The sequence below is a fragment of the Papio anubis genome, chromosome 1, assembly GCF_008728515.1.
Source record: "Papio anubis isolate 15944 chromosome 1, Panubis1.0, whole genome shotgun sequence".
NCBI lineage: Eukaryota > Metazoa > Chordata > Mammalia > Primates > Cercopithecidae > Papio > Papio anubis.
Genome location: NC_044976.1, coordinates 216045128 through 216059792, shown reverse-complemented (window position 1 = coordinate 216059792; position 14665 = coordinate 216045128). Strand labels below are relative to the sequence as shown.

Sequence of the window (14665 nt, the reverse complement as noted above, 5' to 3'; positions counted from 1 at the left end):
GACGAGGAACTGCCACGCTGCTTTCCATCAGATGTACAAGGGAGGGCTTGGATTTCTCTATCTCCAGGTGTGAAGCGGTATATTTCACTGACGGCTGGTTTTGTGGTTTTGATTTGTATTTCCCTGATGGCTAATGATGTTGGGCATCTTTTCACCTGTTTTTGGCCATTTGTGTATCTTCTGTGGCAAAATGTCTATGCACAACCTACTGAGTTGTAAGTTGCAGATTTTTAAACTCAGGAAAACGACTTTTTAAAAAACAGTGGATATATGCTAATATGGTTTAAAAGTAAAATTAATATAAATATTGAGGGCTGTGTTAGTGTAGAAACTTTCCCACACTCCTTTACTCACCCACTTCTGAGAAGGTAGAATGATTTCTCTTACTGGCAAATTTGGTAATGCCTAAGCTTTACTGGCTCGGCCACCTTCTTTCTCCCTAGAGGGAGTCTGTCAGCAGAGGCCACACTACTTTGCCGTGTTAGCTGGCCAGCCTTCTGTGAAGGAAGATATAGAGGAAATGAAAGTGAATCACGATAAGAAAGATTAGATAGATGAAAAAGAAGAAGTGGGATGTAACGGTATTTCAGATACAAAGACAAGAAATTTTTACAGGAAACTAAGGCCACCGGTTTGGCTGGATGGGGAAGGTGGAGCCTACTGGACCTGCCTCTAGACTTACAGTGCCCTTAATCCAGTTCAACTCCTTGTGGAGAACTGTGAGGGTCAGGACACCCAACACAGTCCCAACTCTTAAGTATCTCCAGTATCTCAGCAAACCAGCTCTCTAACTTTATCCTCTACTAGTCTTCTATAAATCTCCTTCTCTAACTAAAATGGGCAATTCATTTGCCTCTCAAACAAGGATTTTAAAAAATGAGAACATGAGCCAGGCACAGTGGCTCATATCTGAAATACCTGCACTTTGGGGGCTGAAGTGGCAGGATCACTTTGAGCCCAGGAGTTTGAGACCAGCCTGAGCAACAAGGTGAGACCCTGTCTCTACAAAAAAATAAAAAATTAACCAGATGGTCGTGGCACATGCATGTGGTCCAGCTACTTGTGAAGCTGAAGTAAGAGTATCACTTGAGCCCAAGAGGTCGAGGCTGCAGTGAGCAGTGGTCTCTACACCGCAGCCAGGGCAACAGAGCAAGGCCCTGTCTTAACAAAAAAAAAAAAAAAAATTAGCTGGGTGTGGTGGTATATACCTATAGTCCCAGCTACTCTGGAAGATGAGGCTAGAGGATTGCTTAAGCCCAGGAGTTTGAAGCTACAATGAGCTATGACCACATCACTATACTCTAGTCTATGTAACAAAGCAAGACCCTAATTCTACAATAAATGAATAAATAAATAAGAATATGTAATACTGGTGAGGGTTCGATTAAATATTCACAGTCTCATGCTACTCAAGAGGAATGTAAACTGCCATAACTTATCAGAAAATGATTTCGCAATATGTAGTAAGATTAAAACAATTAAGTCCTTTTATTATTGCGGGATTTATGCTAAAAATTTTTTCAGTAGCCATAAAAAGGAAAAAAGAGGAGATCCTCTGTGCACAAAGATGAACACAGCAGCAATATTTTACAGGCTTATTTCAAGGACTGCTCTACATGTCCTATATACATTATGTCAGTTAATCCTCATAACTCTTAGGATTTATTATTTCCCACATTTATAAATGTGAAAACTAAGGGGAAAGGAAGCTAAATAGCTTATCCAAGGTGATATAGTTTATATATTTGTCCCCACCCAAATCTCATGTGGAATTGTAATCCTCAGTATTGGACATGGGGCCTGGCAGCAGGTGACTGGACCGTAGGGGTGGATTTCTCATGAATGGTTTAGTACCATCTCTTTGGCTGCCGTCCTTGCAATAGGGAGTGAGTTCTCATGAGACCTGATTGTTGACTGGACAGTAGGGGTGGATTTCTCACGAATGGCTTAACACCATCCCTTTGGCCACTGTCCTCGCGATAGTGAGTGAGTTCTCCTGACACCTGATTGTTGATTGGACAGTAGGGGTGGACTTCTCATGACGGGTTTAGCGCCATCCCTTTGGCTGTTGTCCTCGCGATAGCGAGTGAGTTCTCGTGATAGTGAGTGAGTTCTCGTGAGACCTGATTGTTGATTGGACCGTAGGGGTGGATTTCTCATGAATGGTTTAGCACCATCCCTTTGGCCACTGTCCTCGCCGATAGTGAGTGAGTTCTAGTGAGTGAGTTCTCACGAGACCTGATTGTTGACTGGACAGTAGGGGTGGATTTCTCATGAATGGTTTAGCGCCATCCCTTTGGCTGCTGTCCTCGCCATGGCGAGTGAGTTCTCGTGACAGCGAGTGAGTTCTCCTGAGACCTGATTGTTGATTGGACCGTAGGGGTGGATATCTCATGAATGGTTTAGCACCATCCCTTTGGCTGCTGTCCTCGCGATAGTGAGTTCCTATGAGACCTGACTGTTTAAACGTGTGTGGCACATCCTGCTTGCACGTGCTCCTGCTCTTGCCATGTGGTGTGCCCGCTCTCATTTCACCTTCCACCATGAGCAAAAGCTCCCTAAGGCCTCCCCGGAAGCTGAGTGATGTCATGCCCACACAGCCTGCAGAAGTGTGAGCCAAATAAACCTCTTTCCTTTACAATTGCCCAGTCTCAGGTATTTCTTTATTATTAAATAGCAACACGAGAACACATAAGACCACTGTGGCAGTGAGGAAAAAACTGAAAACAAATGCTCAATAATAGGGAAATGTTTATCGTGTTACAAAACCACAAAAAATATACATTATGTGTCCATAATGAGAGAAGAAGAATCTAAAACAAATTGTAAATATGAACTCAACTATGTAAAAACACACACTCCAAAGAGACTGAAAATAAATAAACCAAAATGTTAACACTTTTTCCTCTTAGTTGATGGGAATTCAACTATGTGCTACACACGTTTAAACAATCAGGTCTCACGAGTTTTTATTTTTGTACTTCTCTGTATTTTGCACATTTAAATGTAAGACTTTAAACTCAAACACGTTTTTTAAATCATTGAACCAAGGACATAAAAGTTTATTTTTAATCACTAAGAATATTATGCAGGTAATTTAAATATTAATATTATTCCCCTCTTTAGAAAGAAAATAACCCAAATAAATACAAAGTAATAACAAAAGTTTAGCAAATTAAAAACAAAACACCCCATCTACTAAGTGCTGTCTGTGCGCCACACACTGTGGAAAGTCACTTTGACGTGTTATGTAATAAATGTGTGGGTTTTTTCTTTTAGAAAGTGTATTTATCAACCGTTTCAGTAGATATCCACTGCTTAGGACCCTATTTTAGAGCACCACCGAGACTCTTGCTGTAATTGCCAATAACCTACAGAAACAGGAATGCCTACAAAACCAGTAGTCCAGGGCACAAAGTGGAGACCTCTATAGTGGAACTGTATAGATCTTAAAAAGTAACTCATCTAAACTGTTTCACAACTTTTCACAATAGGTTTACTGAACCCTAAGTCAAAAGAGGTGACATTTAAAATTCTAGTAAAATGAAGAAATAAAATTCTATACAATATATACCAAATGAATTATAAACTATACTAACCAAAAGACTTTTCATGTATATTTCCTGTTTCTTTCTTAAAAAAATTAAATCTATATAAAGTCATTCATGACATTAGCCATTAAGCTAATAGGAATGTTGGGTTTCAACAGTCATTCAAAATCTACCATATTTCAAAATTATACACTAACATGACATATTTTCTTGCATATGTATATCATAGTGTATAGGTTAAATAGATTATCAATAAATTAAAATTAATTTATCAATTTGAGTAGGATAAAGAACATAAAATCTATAGGGCAAACACAATTTTAAAAATTACAAAACCTAAGCCAGGAGTTCACTAGCTTATTTCTTCTCTTCTTATGAACACAAAGCAAAAACTCATTAATTCTATCATTTCAGAGGTTATAAAATTTAAAGAGTTTAGGCTGATGTTTACTTTTAATTAAGGCTTTCATTTTCTCACATATCCCTTTCAATCCATCCTGCGTATCAGAGGCAGATTAATCTTCGGAAAATACTATCTTTCTGTTTTGCATAATAAAAGCAATGACCTCACATACTTGTGGAATGAATAATTTTTTGTGTCTCAAAAATCTATAATAATATCCTACGGTCTGGTCATTTAGCCGGCGTTTCTCCAGTCTTATGTTGTTACTGAATATCAAAATAAACAGAACAAATCTGTTCAATTCCGATGAGTCTCAACAACATCCCACTATCCATATCCTTTTATCTGGCTCTAAACTCCTATTCCTTGATTACTCTCAAGCCCTCACCCCAGCTGTTCAACACAAGAGTGCCGAACTCCTGCCAATGTTTTGGTCACATTAGTCAGCCTCATCCTGGCACGACTTCCTTTCCTATCTAGTATCGAATCCACGTATCATCTCTTGCTACTCCTTAGTCTTCCTACACTTCTACTGCACTCACCCTATAAACCACCAGCCCTGATCAATCTAACTCGTTTTCTGCTCCTATCGCCAATCTGCAATCTATTGCTAAAGAGCATCACAACTACACAAATGAATAACTCTCTCAAAGCGGTACCCATGAAACCTCAGCTGGAACCTTAATGCTGGCCAGACGCCTTTCCTCCAGAGCTGTTCTCAGCCTTCATCACCAGTCTCCAGTCCCCTGCCTACCCATTCCTGGCTCAGCAGAGTCTCAGCTGGACAAGTAAACAGAAGCTCCACCTCCATCTCAGTAGAAGAATGTTTCTAACCACTCTTCAAGGATAATTTTTCTACCTGTACCCAGTTTCTCACCCACTCCTTATTCATCAGGGAACATGTCTGTACAATCAAGCTCTCTATGGACCCATTCTTCCCATCATCACAAAACAGCAGTTGCCTTTACCCTAATCCCAGGTCTGTGAATAAGTCTTTGGACTTGCAGCAAAAACTCAACCACAATAATTATTCACTTTTCTAGAACATGCACAGAGGACAAACAAACGATTTTAAAAAAAAATACCCCACAAGGTACTAGAAAAATATAAAGAGTAATTCCTAAAGGTATAAAAGATACAAGGCAAAAAATACTTGAGGAGCCAGACGCGGTGGCTCACACCTGTAATCCCAGCACTTTGGGAGGCCGAGCCAGGGGGATCACTTGAGGTCAGGAGTTCAAGACCAGACTGGCCAACATGCTGAAACCCCATCTCTACTGAAAGCACAAAAATTAGCCAGGCTTGGTGGCGGGCACCTGTAATCCCAGCTACTTGGGAGGCTGAGGTGAGAATCACTTGAACCCAGGAGGCGGAGGCTGCAGTGAGCCAAGATCATGCCATTGCACTCCAGCCTGGGCAACAGAGCAAGACTCCATCTCAAAAATAAATAAATAGATAGATAAATAAATAAAATACTTGAGGAAGATTTGTTCAGATTTGTTCTTTGACTCACCATGACTTTCTTCATAATCTTTTTTTTTTTTTTTTGAGATGGAGTCTCCCTCCGTTGCCCAGGCTCGAGTGCAGTGGCGCGATCTCGGCTCACTGCAAGTTCCACCTCCCAGGTTCACACCATTCTCCTGCCTCAGCCTCCCAAGTAGCTGGGACCACAGGCGCCCGCCACCATGCCCGGCTAATTTTTTTGTATTTTTAGTAGAGACAGGGTTTCACCACGTTAGCCAGGATGGTCTCAGTCTCCTGACCTCGTGATCCGCCCGCCTCGGCCTCCCAAAGTGCTGGGATTACAGGCGTGAGCCACCGGGTCTGGCCCATAATCTATTAAATTATTTTTGTTTTAAATAAAATACTACTAAAAATGATGCTTTTACATAGGAATCCTTATAAAACCATAGCTGCTTCTAAGATAAATTTAGGAAAGACATACAATAACCAACTAAGTCAAATTGATGCTGTGGCTCTTGTCCTTTTATTGAGTAACATACTCCTTGAAAAATCTGATGAAACCTGAGAATTCCCTCTGAAAAATACACGTATTGTGCTTTGGGAGGCCAAGGCAGGAGGATCGCTCCTGGAGGAAGCCATGAGTTCTAGACCAGCTGGGGCAACACAGGGAGGACCTATCTCTACAAAAAGCTTTAAAAAAAAAAGTTAGCTGGGCATGGTGGTGCACACCTGCAGTCCCAGTTACTAGGGAGGTCGAAGTGAGAGGACTGCTTGAGTCCAGGAGTTTGAGGCTGCACGGAGCTACAATCATGCCACTGGATGGCAACCTGGGTGATAGTGCAACACACTGTCTCTAAAAAAAATTTTTTTAAAGGAAAAGAAAAAACACTAATTTTTGAATAACCATGTCTTCCTCAAGTTAAAATTTACAACCTTTTAAAAAAATATTTGGAGCATCATTACTTTGTAATCAAGAAGGAAAAAAGAGGCAAAGAATAAGATTTGCACTTCTATCCCCTGCCACTTTCAAGTTTCTAATAAAATATGACCTATTCTGACCTGTCAGCTTTCCATGGAAAAAACTAAAAGGAGAGGGAAGGCAGAATAATCTATAGAGACATTCTGGGCCCAGTTTTTCACTTACACTGAAGAGTTGGAGGAAAATGGAAACTCTCCGGCAAGGGCTATTCAAAGTACATGGTTTTACACAAAGCATTACACAAGTACATGGAAGCTTCAGTTACAAGACAGATATTCTTAGAATATGTTTCCTCAGCCTAGATATGTGTTCCTGGAGCAGAATTTCTGCTCATAAGGTTTTTGCACTCACAGCTATACTCTTTGAGGCTTCAGGGAAGGCAAGCCAAGGACACATAGGTTAAAGCTCTGTTGGGATTTGAAACTGGGCAATCCCTAGGTTTTCCCCAGCTATACAGTGAGAAAGGAAGGATAAAAAGCCCATAGGCATCAGAATGCATGAAACTATAACCAACCAAGAGGTCACTTGATATAATAAAAACTAACTTCTTGAATTAAATACTATTTTACTTTAGGTTATTTTGAAATACATCTTTCTCTGGCTAGAGAAAAGATGAGCTTTGGTGAATATATGATCTATTATATTAATTTTAAAACAAGAGTTCGGGCGTGGGGGATAGCATTAGGAGATATACTTAATGTAAATGACGAGTTACCGGGTCCTGCACACCAACATGGCACATGTATACATATGTAACAAACCTGAACGTTCTGCACATGTACCCTAGAACTTAAAGTATTAAAAAAAAAAGTGAGAGAGAGTTCAAATGTAATACTAATAAGACAGACTATCTTCTCTCTTCCGAGTCACAAAACATATATTACATGATTAAAATAGGGAAGACAAAGGGCATTACTTCTAATTTTGGCTCTTTACAGTGCTTATCCAATGCTACAGATATAACTCTAACTGGCATGGCAAAGAACTCAACAACAAAATTTTAAAAATACTTGTAGCAAAAATAATCTAGAGATTACTGTGTAAATTATTTAAAATAAAGCCTGATGGCTGAATTTGAATTAAGATGCCACAAATGGGTATCAATAATGACTTTTCCAGGAAACTAAATTTCACAATAATTATAACCAGTATAATTTGCACAAATGTCCACCCCTCTTTTCATCTGAGTTGACTCTGAGGGAGGAAATCATGTTGGTTACATGAATTCTTAAAAGACCCAATCTAAGTAAACTTTTTCATGCTTCACAAGTGGAAAAAAAAAATCTAAAATGTTCTTTGTTGCTTCATGAGGTAAAAACAATTAACTCAGGCCTGGCACGGTGACTCACACCTGTAATCCCAGCACTTTGAGAGGCTGAAGTAGGCAGTCTGCTTGAGCTCAGGAGTTCAAGACCAGCCTGGGCAACATGGCGAAACCCTGCTTCTATTTTTCTAAAAAATTAATAATTAGAAAAATCACATACCTGACACAAAACTAAATAACTCCCCTATTTATTATTCAACAAATAAAACACATTTTTGGTTGGGAGCGGTGGCTCATGTCTATAATCCCAGTACCTTGGGAGGCCAAGGCAGGAGGATCACTTGAGCTGAGGAGTTCAGGACTAGCCTGGGCAAAATAGTGAGATCTCATGTCTATTTAAATAATAAACCACACAAATTTTCACAAAAATAAATCCTCACTGAAAAATCTTAGGTAATGTTTTCCAGTTCATCTAAAAATTATTTTTAAGATTCAGTTGTATACTAACAGCTGCAAAAGAGAAAAATAATGAACAAAGACAATGCTTACAAAAAATCAAAATATAAGCAGTATGTTACCCAATACTCAAGGACAGCAGCATTTGATCTTATAAAATTCCCAAATTTTTTAATAACTTATTTCAAACTCTGTAACATAAAAAGTACTTTATTTAATTCATGTATTTGTGCATTTTTGAGACAGGGTCTTACTCTGTCAACCAGGCTGGAGTGCAGAGCACAGTGGTGCAGTCATGCTTCACTGCGGCCTCGGCCTCCTGTGCTTAGGTGATCCTCCCACCTCAGCCTCCAGAGTAGCCAGGACTACAGGCGCGAGTACCAGGCATGGCTGAGACTGGCCAAAAAGTATTTTTAAAGGTTACTTTACTTTCATTCAAATTAGAAAACCACAGTAACCTAATTCACTGAGTTTTCAAAATGCAGCTAAGATAGAAAAAAATATGTAATTATTTAATCAGGCGGTGGCTCTCCAGGAAAAAAACAGGGCAACTATTCTCATAAGAAAATTTAATACGTTTGCCAATTGCAAAATAATGTTAACTTCTATAATTGCCTAGATACTGTCAATTTAAATATCAAATGCCCAAATGTCGATGAAGGGTGACTAACCAGACAGTGTGGCACATGCCTGTAGTCCCAGCTCAGGAGGCTACCGCAGGAGGATCACTTGAGCCCAGGAGTTCAAGGCTAATCTGGGCAACATAGTGAGACCTCATCTCTAAAATAAGTAAATAAATGTGACAAAATTTACCATTTACTGTTTCAGAATTTTTCTCTGTCTAAAAGGAATTTTAGTTTGAGATTTGACAAAATACTGACAAGATACTGATTTGTCAGTATTTTGACAGGCACAAACTGTCTCTCCTTTCCACATGGCTAATGATGATGAAAAACAGGAAGTCCTAAGAGATGGAAGGGTGGAGGGTATATGGCAAAAAGTTTCCATCTCCAAAATGTTAAAGAGCAGGATCTCAAAACTAAGATAAAAACTAGATAGCCATTTATCTAGTCTTAGATAAATTTTAAATAAAATTTAAAAGAAAACATTATTATTTTCTTATAGAACATCCACACATCGCTCACAAAACAAGCAACATCTAATAACTATACCGCTTCCCCAATTCTGTCTTTGATCCTCTAACGCTCCCCCACAGTCCCTACATTGTGCCAGGTCTATCATGACTATATTTGACACAGGGAGTTTGTTCACTCATGCCTTTAATCCCAGCACTTTGGGAGGCCGAGATGGGTGGATCACTTGAGGTCAGGAGTTTGAAACCAGCCTGGCCAACATGGTGAAACTCTGCCTCTACTAAAAATACAAAAAATTAGCTGGGTGTGGTGGCACACGCCTGTAATCCCAGCTACTCAGGAGGCTGAGGCAGGAGAATCACTTGAACCCCGGAGCTGGAGGTTGCAGTGAGTCGAGATCTCGCACCACTGCACTCCAGCCTAGGCGATGGAGCAAGACACTGTCTCAAAAAGGATAGACCCTGTCTCAAAAAGGATAAAAACAATTTAAGAAATCTCAAGCTATTATAAGACTTCAGAATTCTGCTAATGATGTGTTCTTTAAAGAATATTACAAATAATTATTTCAAATGCTTAAAAAACAAAATTATTCCCTGAAAGGATATATAATTTCCCCCATGAGAATGACTGCTACATAAAGGAAAGCCTGTATTCACGTGAATCTTGAAGGCCCTAAACTGGAAAGGTTACATAATAGTATCAAGACACACATATATTAAGTTACAATTTCTCAATAAGCATATAATGCTTTTAAAGCCCATTTAAACCTTATCAGGGTTTTTTAAAAACTGAAGATTACTGCACTACCAATTACTCTTCCTAAAATAACTACAATAAATTTGCTAAGACTCACTTGTAGAAACCAAGCAATGTATTTTCTCTTTTATCCAACTAAAAGGGTGCCAATAAACGGCTATCTAGTTTTAAATTTAAAAGAAAACATTATTATTTTCTTATAGAACATCCACACATCGCTCACAAAACAAGCAACATCCAATAACTACACCCCTTCCCCAATTCTGTCTTTGATCCTCTAACACTCCCCACAGTCCCTACATTGTGCCAGGTCTATCATGACTATATTTGACAGAGCGAGTTTGTTCACTGATCAGGTAATTTAAAATTTCTTCATACCATAAAGGTTGAGAAGAGGGCATGTTTCCTGTATTAAACTACACGGAATATTAATTAGGCCTTCAGGCTAATTTTGCTATTGATGTCGACGTAACACACTGCAGCTAAAGTAGTATTTAGGGAAGTTTATCAGAGCACAGAGGTCAAGACAGGAACAACGATGGGTCTGACTGATCCCCATGGAGGTTAACTGGCTTTAGAGCTACCTTTGTTACAGCAGCTCTGAACCAGAGAAGGTTCTATGTAAATCACCACCCTTGTTGCAAAAACAACTTAAGGCACGTATGGAGACAGTATGTCAGTTGCTTTATATAAAAACTGCCATCTTTTCTTTTAAATTTCCCTAAACCACCATAAGCAAGTTAATGTTTTACTTTACTCAGGCTCCCAGCATTCTACAGCCATAAAACTTACTTTCTTCCTTTCTAAATTTTGCTCAAAGATTTGATCTTTCCCTTGATAAGAAACACCAGGATAAAAAGAAGCACATTTATAAAACTCTTAGCCTTACCTGAAACTGATTCAGAAAATAACTCTGCAACAACAGGTACTCTTATCTGTTCACAATAAAGTTCAATCTTCTTGTAGGTCCTCAAGTTCTCCTTACAATTTAGTAGACAGAAACTCACACTGTGCCTCCACACACTGTTGACGTGTAGATGTAAATAACTAATAACAATGACACGCCAGGAAATGACTGAACACTATTCATCTTATGAGACTCATGAAACAAGCATGGGGCTCAGCGTTAACACAGTCAACACTAAGAGAAAGAGGCTGGGCATGGTGGCTACGCCTGTAATCTCAACACTTTGGGAGGCTGAGGTGGAAGGATCATTTGAGCCCAGGAGTTTAGGGCTCAGGGACTGCCACTGCACTCCAGCCTGGGCAACAGAGTGAGAATCGGTCTCAAAACAAACAAAACAAAACAAAAACACTAAGAGGAAGAGACTTAGAACTCTCTTCCTGCATAGAAATTTCTCAAATTGAATACCACAGCACTTCAGGAAGAGGAGTTTTTCATTTACCCCACACAATCAGACTCTCCGTGTAGGCAGACAGCTTAAAAATCACGTGAGGATCTATCATATGCGCTGCTCAGAAAGGTAACATTTAGCTACATGTGACTATTGAGCACTTGAAATGTGGCTTCTTCAAATTCAGATGCGCTCTAAGTATAAAATACACACCAGAGTTTATAGATTCAGTGTGAAACAATGTAAAATAGCTCGTTAACTTTTAAAATTGATTTCATGCTAAAATAACATACATAAGATTGAACAAAATATACTACTAAAATTTTACCGTTTCTTTTTACTTTGTTAATATCACTACTAGAAAATTTTAAATTACTTATACGGCTTGCATTGTATTTCTATGGAACACTGCTGCTATAGACCTACAACCTCAATTCTGACAGCAAGCAAGGACTATTGCTTGGCATTTCCCAATTACAGCTGTCATTTAAAAGTCAAAAGAGGCTGGGTGTGATGGCTCAAGCCTGTAATGCCAGTGCTTTGGGAGGCTGAGGTGGGACGATTGCTTGAGGCCAGGAATTTGAGACCAGCCTGGGCAACATAGCAAAACTCCACCTTTACAAATAAATAAATATATTTAAATGTAAAAAGCAGGAACAAAAGTATTTTCTCTTTGCTACCAACCTAATTGAGAGAACAAGATAATTTTGGAGATTATAAAAATCATCAGCAGAATCACTTTGTCTTGGCACCATTTTAAAGGTGTGGTGGCTCATGCCTGTAATCCCAGCACTTTGGGAGGCCGAGGTCGGGGGATCACCTGAGGTCCGTAGTTCAAGGCCAGCCTGGCCAACATGGTGAAACCCCGTCTCTACTAAAAACACAAAAATTAGCTGGGCATAGTGGCAGGTGCCTGTAATCCCAGCTACCTGGGAGGCTGAGGCCGGAGAAACTGCTTGAACTTGAAAGGTGGAGGTTATGTAGTGAGCCGAGATTGCACCACTACACCCCAGCCTGGGCGACACAGTAGACTCCATCTCAAAAAAAAAAAAAAAAAAAAAAAAAAAAATTACTTCAAAAAGGTACGAACAGCACGGGATAGAAAACCACACTTCTTAAGAAAAAAGATGGGAAATACTGGACACCAATCGAGTGTTTCTAATAAAGTATGTCTAAACCCTGATCGTAAAGTTCATCTTTAAGGTGAAATCAGCATTCTCAGCACCTGGGACCTCAGAAAAAAAATAAGATGTACAAAAATCTGTCTTTTTATTATTTAAGTACCTTCAATTACAAACAAGTGAACCATCGACACTGTAAAAAGGGACTATTACGATGTAATTCTCCTTCCCAAAACCAAAAGAATATAATAACATCCAAAAGCAAAAGTAAAAATGACATCAGTTTTTCTAGGACTCAGTAGGCTAACTTTGGTTCACAAACATTATGAAATAAGACAGTGCATTTTAAAATACGGTTTTTTTAAAAAAAAAAAAACACAATGTGTTTTTCTTTTTCTCTCTTTTTTCTTTCTTTTCTTTTTTTTTTTTTTTAAGAGACAGAGTCTATGTTGCCCAGTCTGGCTTCGAACTCCCGGCTGCAAGTGATCCTCCCACCTTGGCCTCCCAAAATGCTGGGATTACAGGCATGAACTACCATACCCAGCCACCACAATGTTTTTTTAAAAGTGTATTTAAAAAGTAAGAAATTCAACGACACATTTCCATGAGTGAACCATAGAGACATAACTCTATTTCATCTGATTTAAAAATATTTAGGACTCCAGGTCCTGGAGGGGGAAAAAAAAGTGTATTTCTGAATCTATGAAAATGTTTTTTAAGGGGAGAGGGGGAGGCAGCTCAGTAATGGGGACAGGTTCAGGGGATGCAAAGTCATTTCTAGAAAATTGTCAGTGAGAAAACTATACGAAAAAAGAATGTAAGGAAATTAAGACCAATGAGTGAGTCCCCAGAGTTTGTACAACAAACAGTTGATGAGATATTTTCTACGATGTCCTAACGAATTTATAATCCACAAAAGGTCATACTTGGTTGTCAATTCCTTATCCGTTTGAGCTTCATGAGTATAATCTTCAGACTATTTGCTAGGTGATACATTCCTTAGGAACCTTTTCCTTGTGCAGTTAAATGCCAAACTCAATTACGCTCTCAGTAGAGTAAGCAGAAAGGATTGTACGTATTTTGAGACACGGAGTTGATTGGCTGCCGTTTCTTGCCTTGGTGGTAAGGATAATGGGTAAAAGCTCTTTCTAAGTTTGATCCTGAAACACCGAAAACACTCTCAAAGAACCGTGTCTTCTAACATTGCCCAATAGGTTAAAAAAAAAAAAAAAGACTGCCAAAATTTCCATTACAGCATGCTATTTTTAGTCTTCAAAATTGGGTCTTTTAAATCGCATTCCACAGTAGGACGTGTTTGACTAAGTTTACATAAGGAATAAAATAAGCATCCTAAAGTGTTAATATTGTTAAGCTGAGAAAGGAACTGTAAGCTTTTAATTCTTCATTTTTAATCTTAAGTCTTTCAAACACACAAACTGAAAAAATTAAGGAAAATATTGGCCCAGAGAGAGGAAAGGAAGGGAGACACCAGGCGGTTCTCGACAACCAAAGTGGTGGTGATGGGGGGGACCAGGTGTGGGGAGGGAATGAAAACCATCCACCAGGGTGGGGAGAGCGGGCTGTGGGCCACGGAACAGACAGGAATGGAGACCGTGGAAGCCGCAGGCTCCTCCAGGAGCCGGGCGAGGAACGACTTCTGGCGCTAGTCCCCCAGGGAGAGAGAAATTGGCGCGACGCGCAGCAATAGGAGACCCACAGCAGCTGAGAAAGGAGAGGAAAACAGGCGACCTGAGAGGCGCAGGAGGTGAGGGGACCGGCTACACCTCACCGGGAGGGCAGAGGCAGCGCGGCTGGAGGAGGACAGCGCAGGGGGAGGAGCGAGGGGCTTCCGAACGCCTCTCCATCCCGGCCAGGAGCCGGCGGGTGCCCCTGCATCCCGCTCCTCCTCTCCTCACCTGGGAATCGGAGGCGCAAGGAGGGCTACCGCTGGGCGCCGGGTCTGTTTCCAGCCCCACTCGGCGACATGGCGGCCGACGTGCTGTCACGGAGCTTGCTCGGGTCTCCCGTGGCTCCGGTGGAGGAGACACCTCTCGCCTTTCCGCCCCGCCTCCCTCTGCGCACCCCTCGCGGCTGGCCGGCTGGAGGCTGGCCGCCCGCGACCGCGGAGCATAGAGCACTGGCGGCTAGAGAGGAAGCGCAGAGCGCGGACAACCATAGAGTGCGAGTCCGGACACCAACCGGATGGTCTGTCGCTCTCCTCA

General features: G+C 40.4%; 1 protein-coding gene across 1 annotated transcript in view; it reads right to left on the bottom strand.

The window, feature by feature from the left end:
- The window catches only part of LOC116271718 (consortin-like), a 42063-nt gene extending 27478 nt beyond the window's left edge, over positions 1–14585 (bottom strand). The window contains exon 1 of the mRNA XM_031660176.1: positions 14360–14585. The gene's annotated coding sequence lies outside the window, so the exon portion shown is untranslated. The remainder of the gene's footprint in view (positions 1–14359) is intronic.
- Positions 14586–14665: the final 80 nt, after the last annotated feature.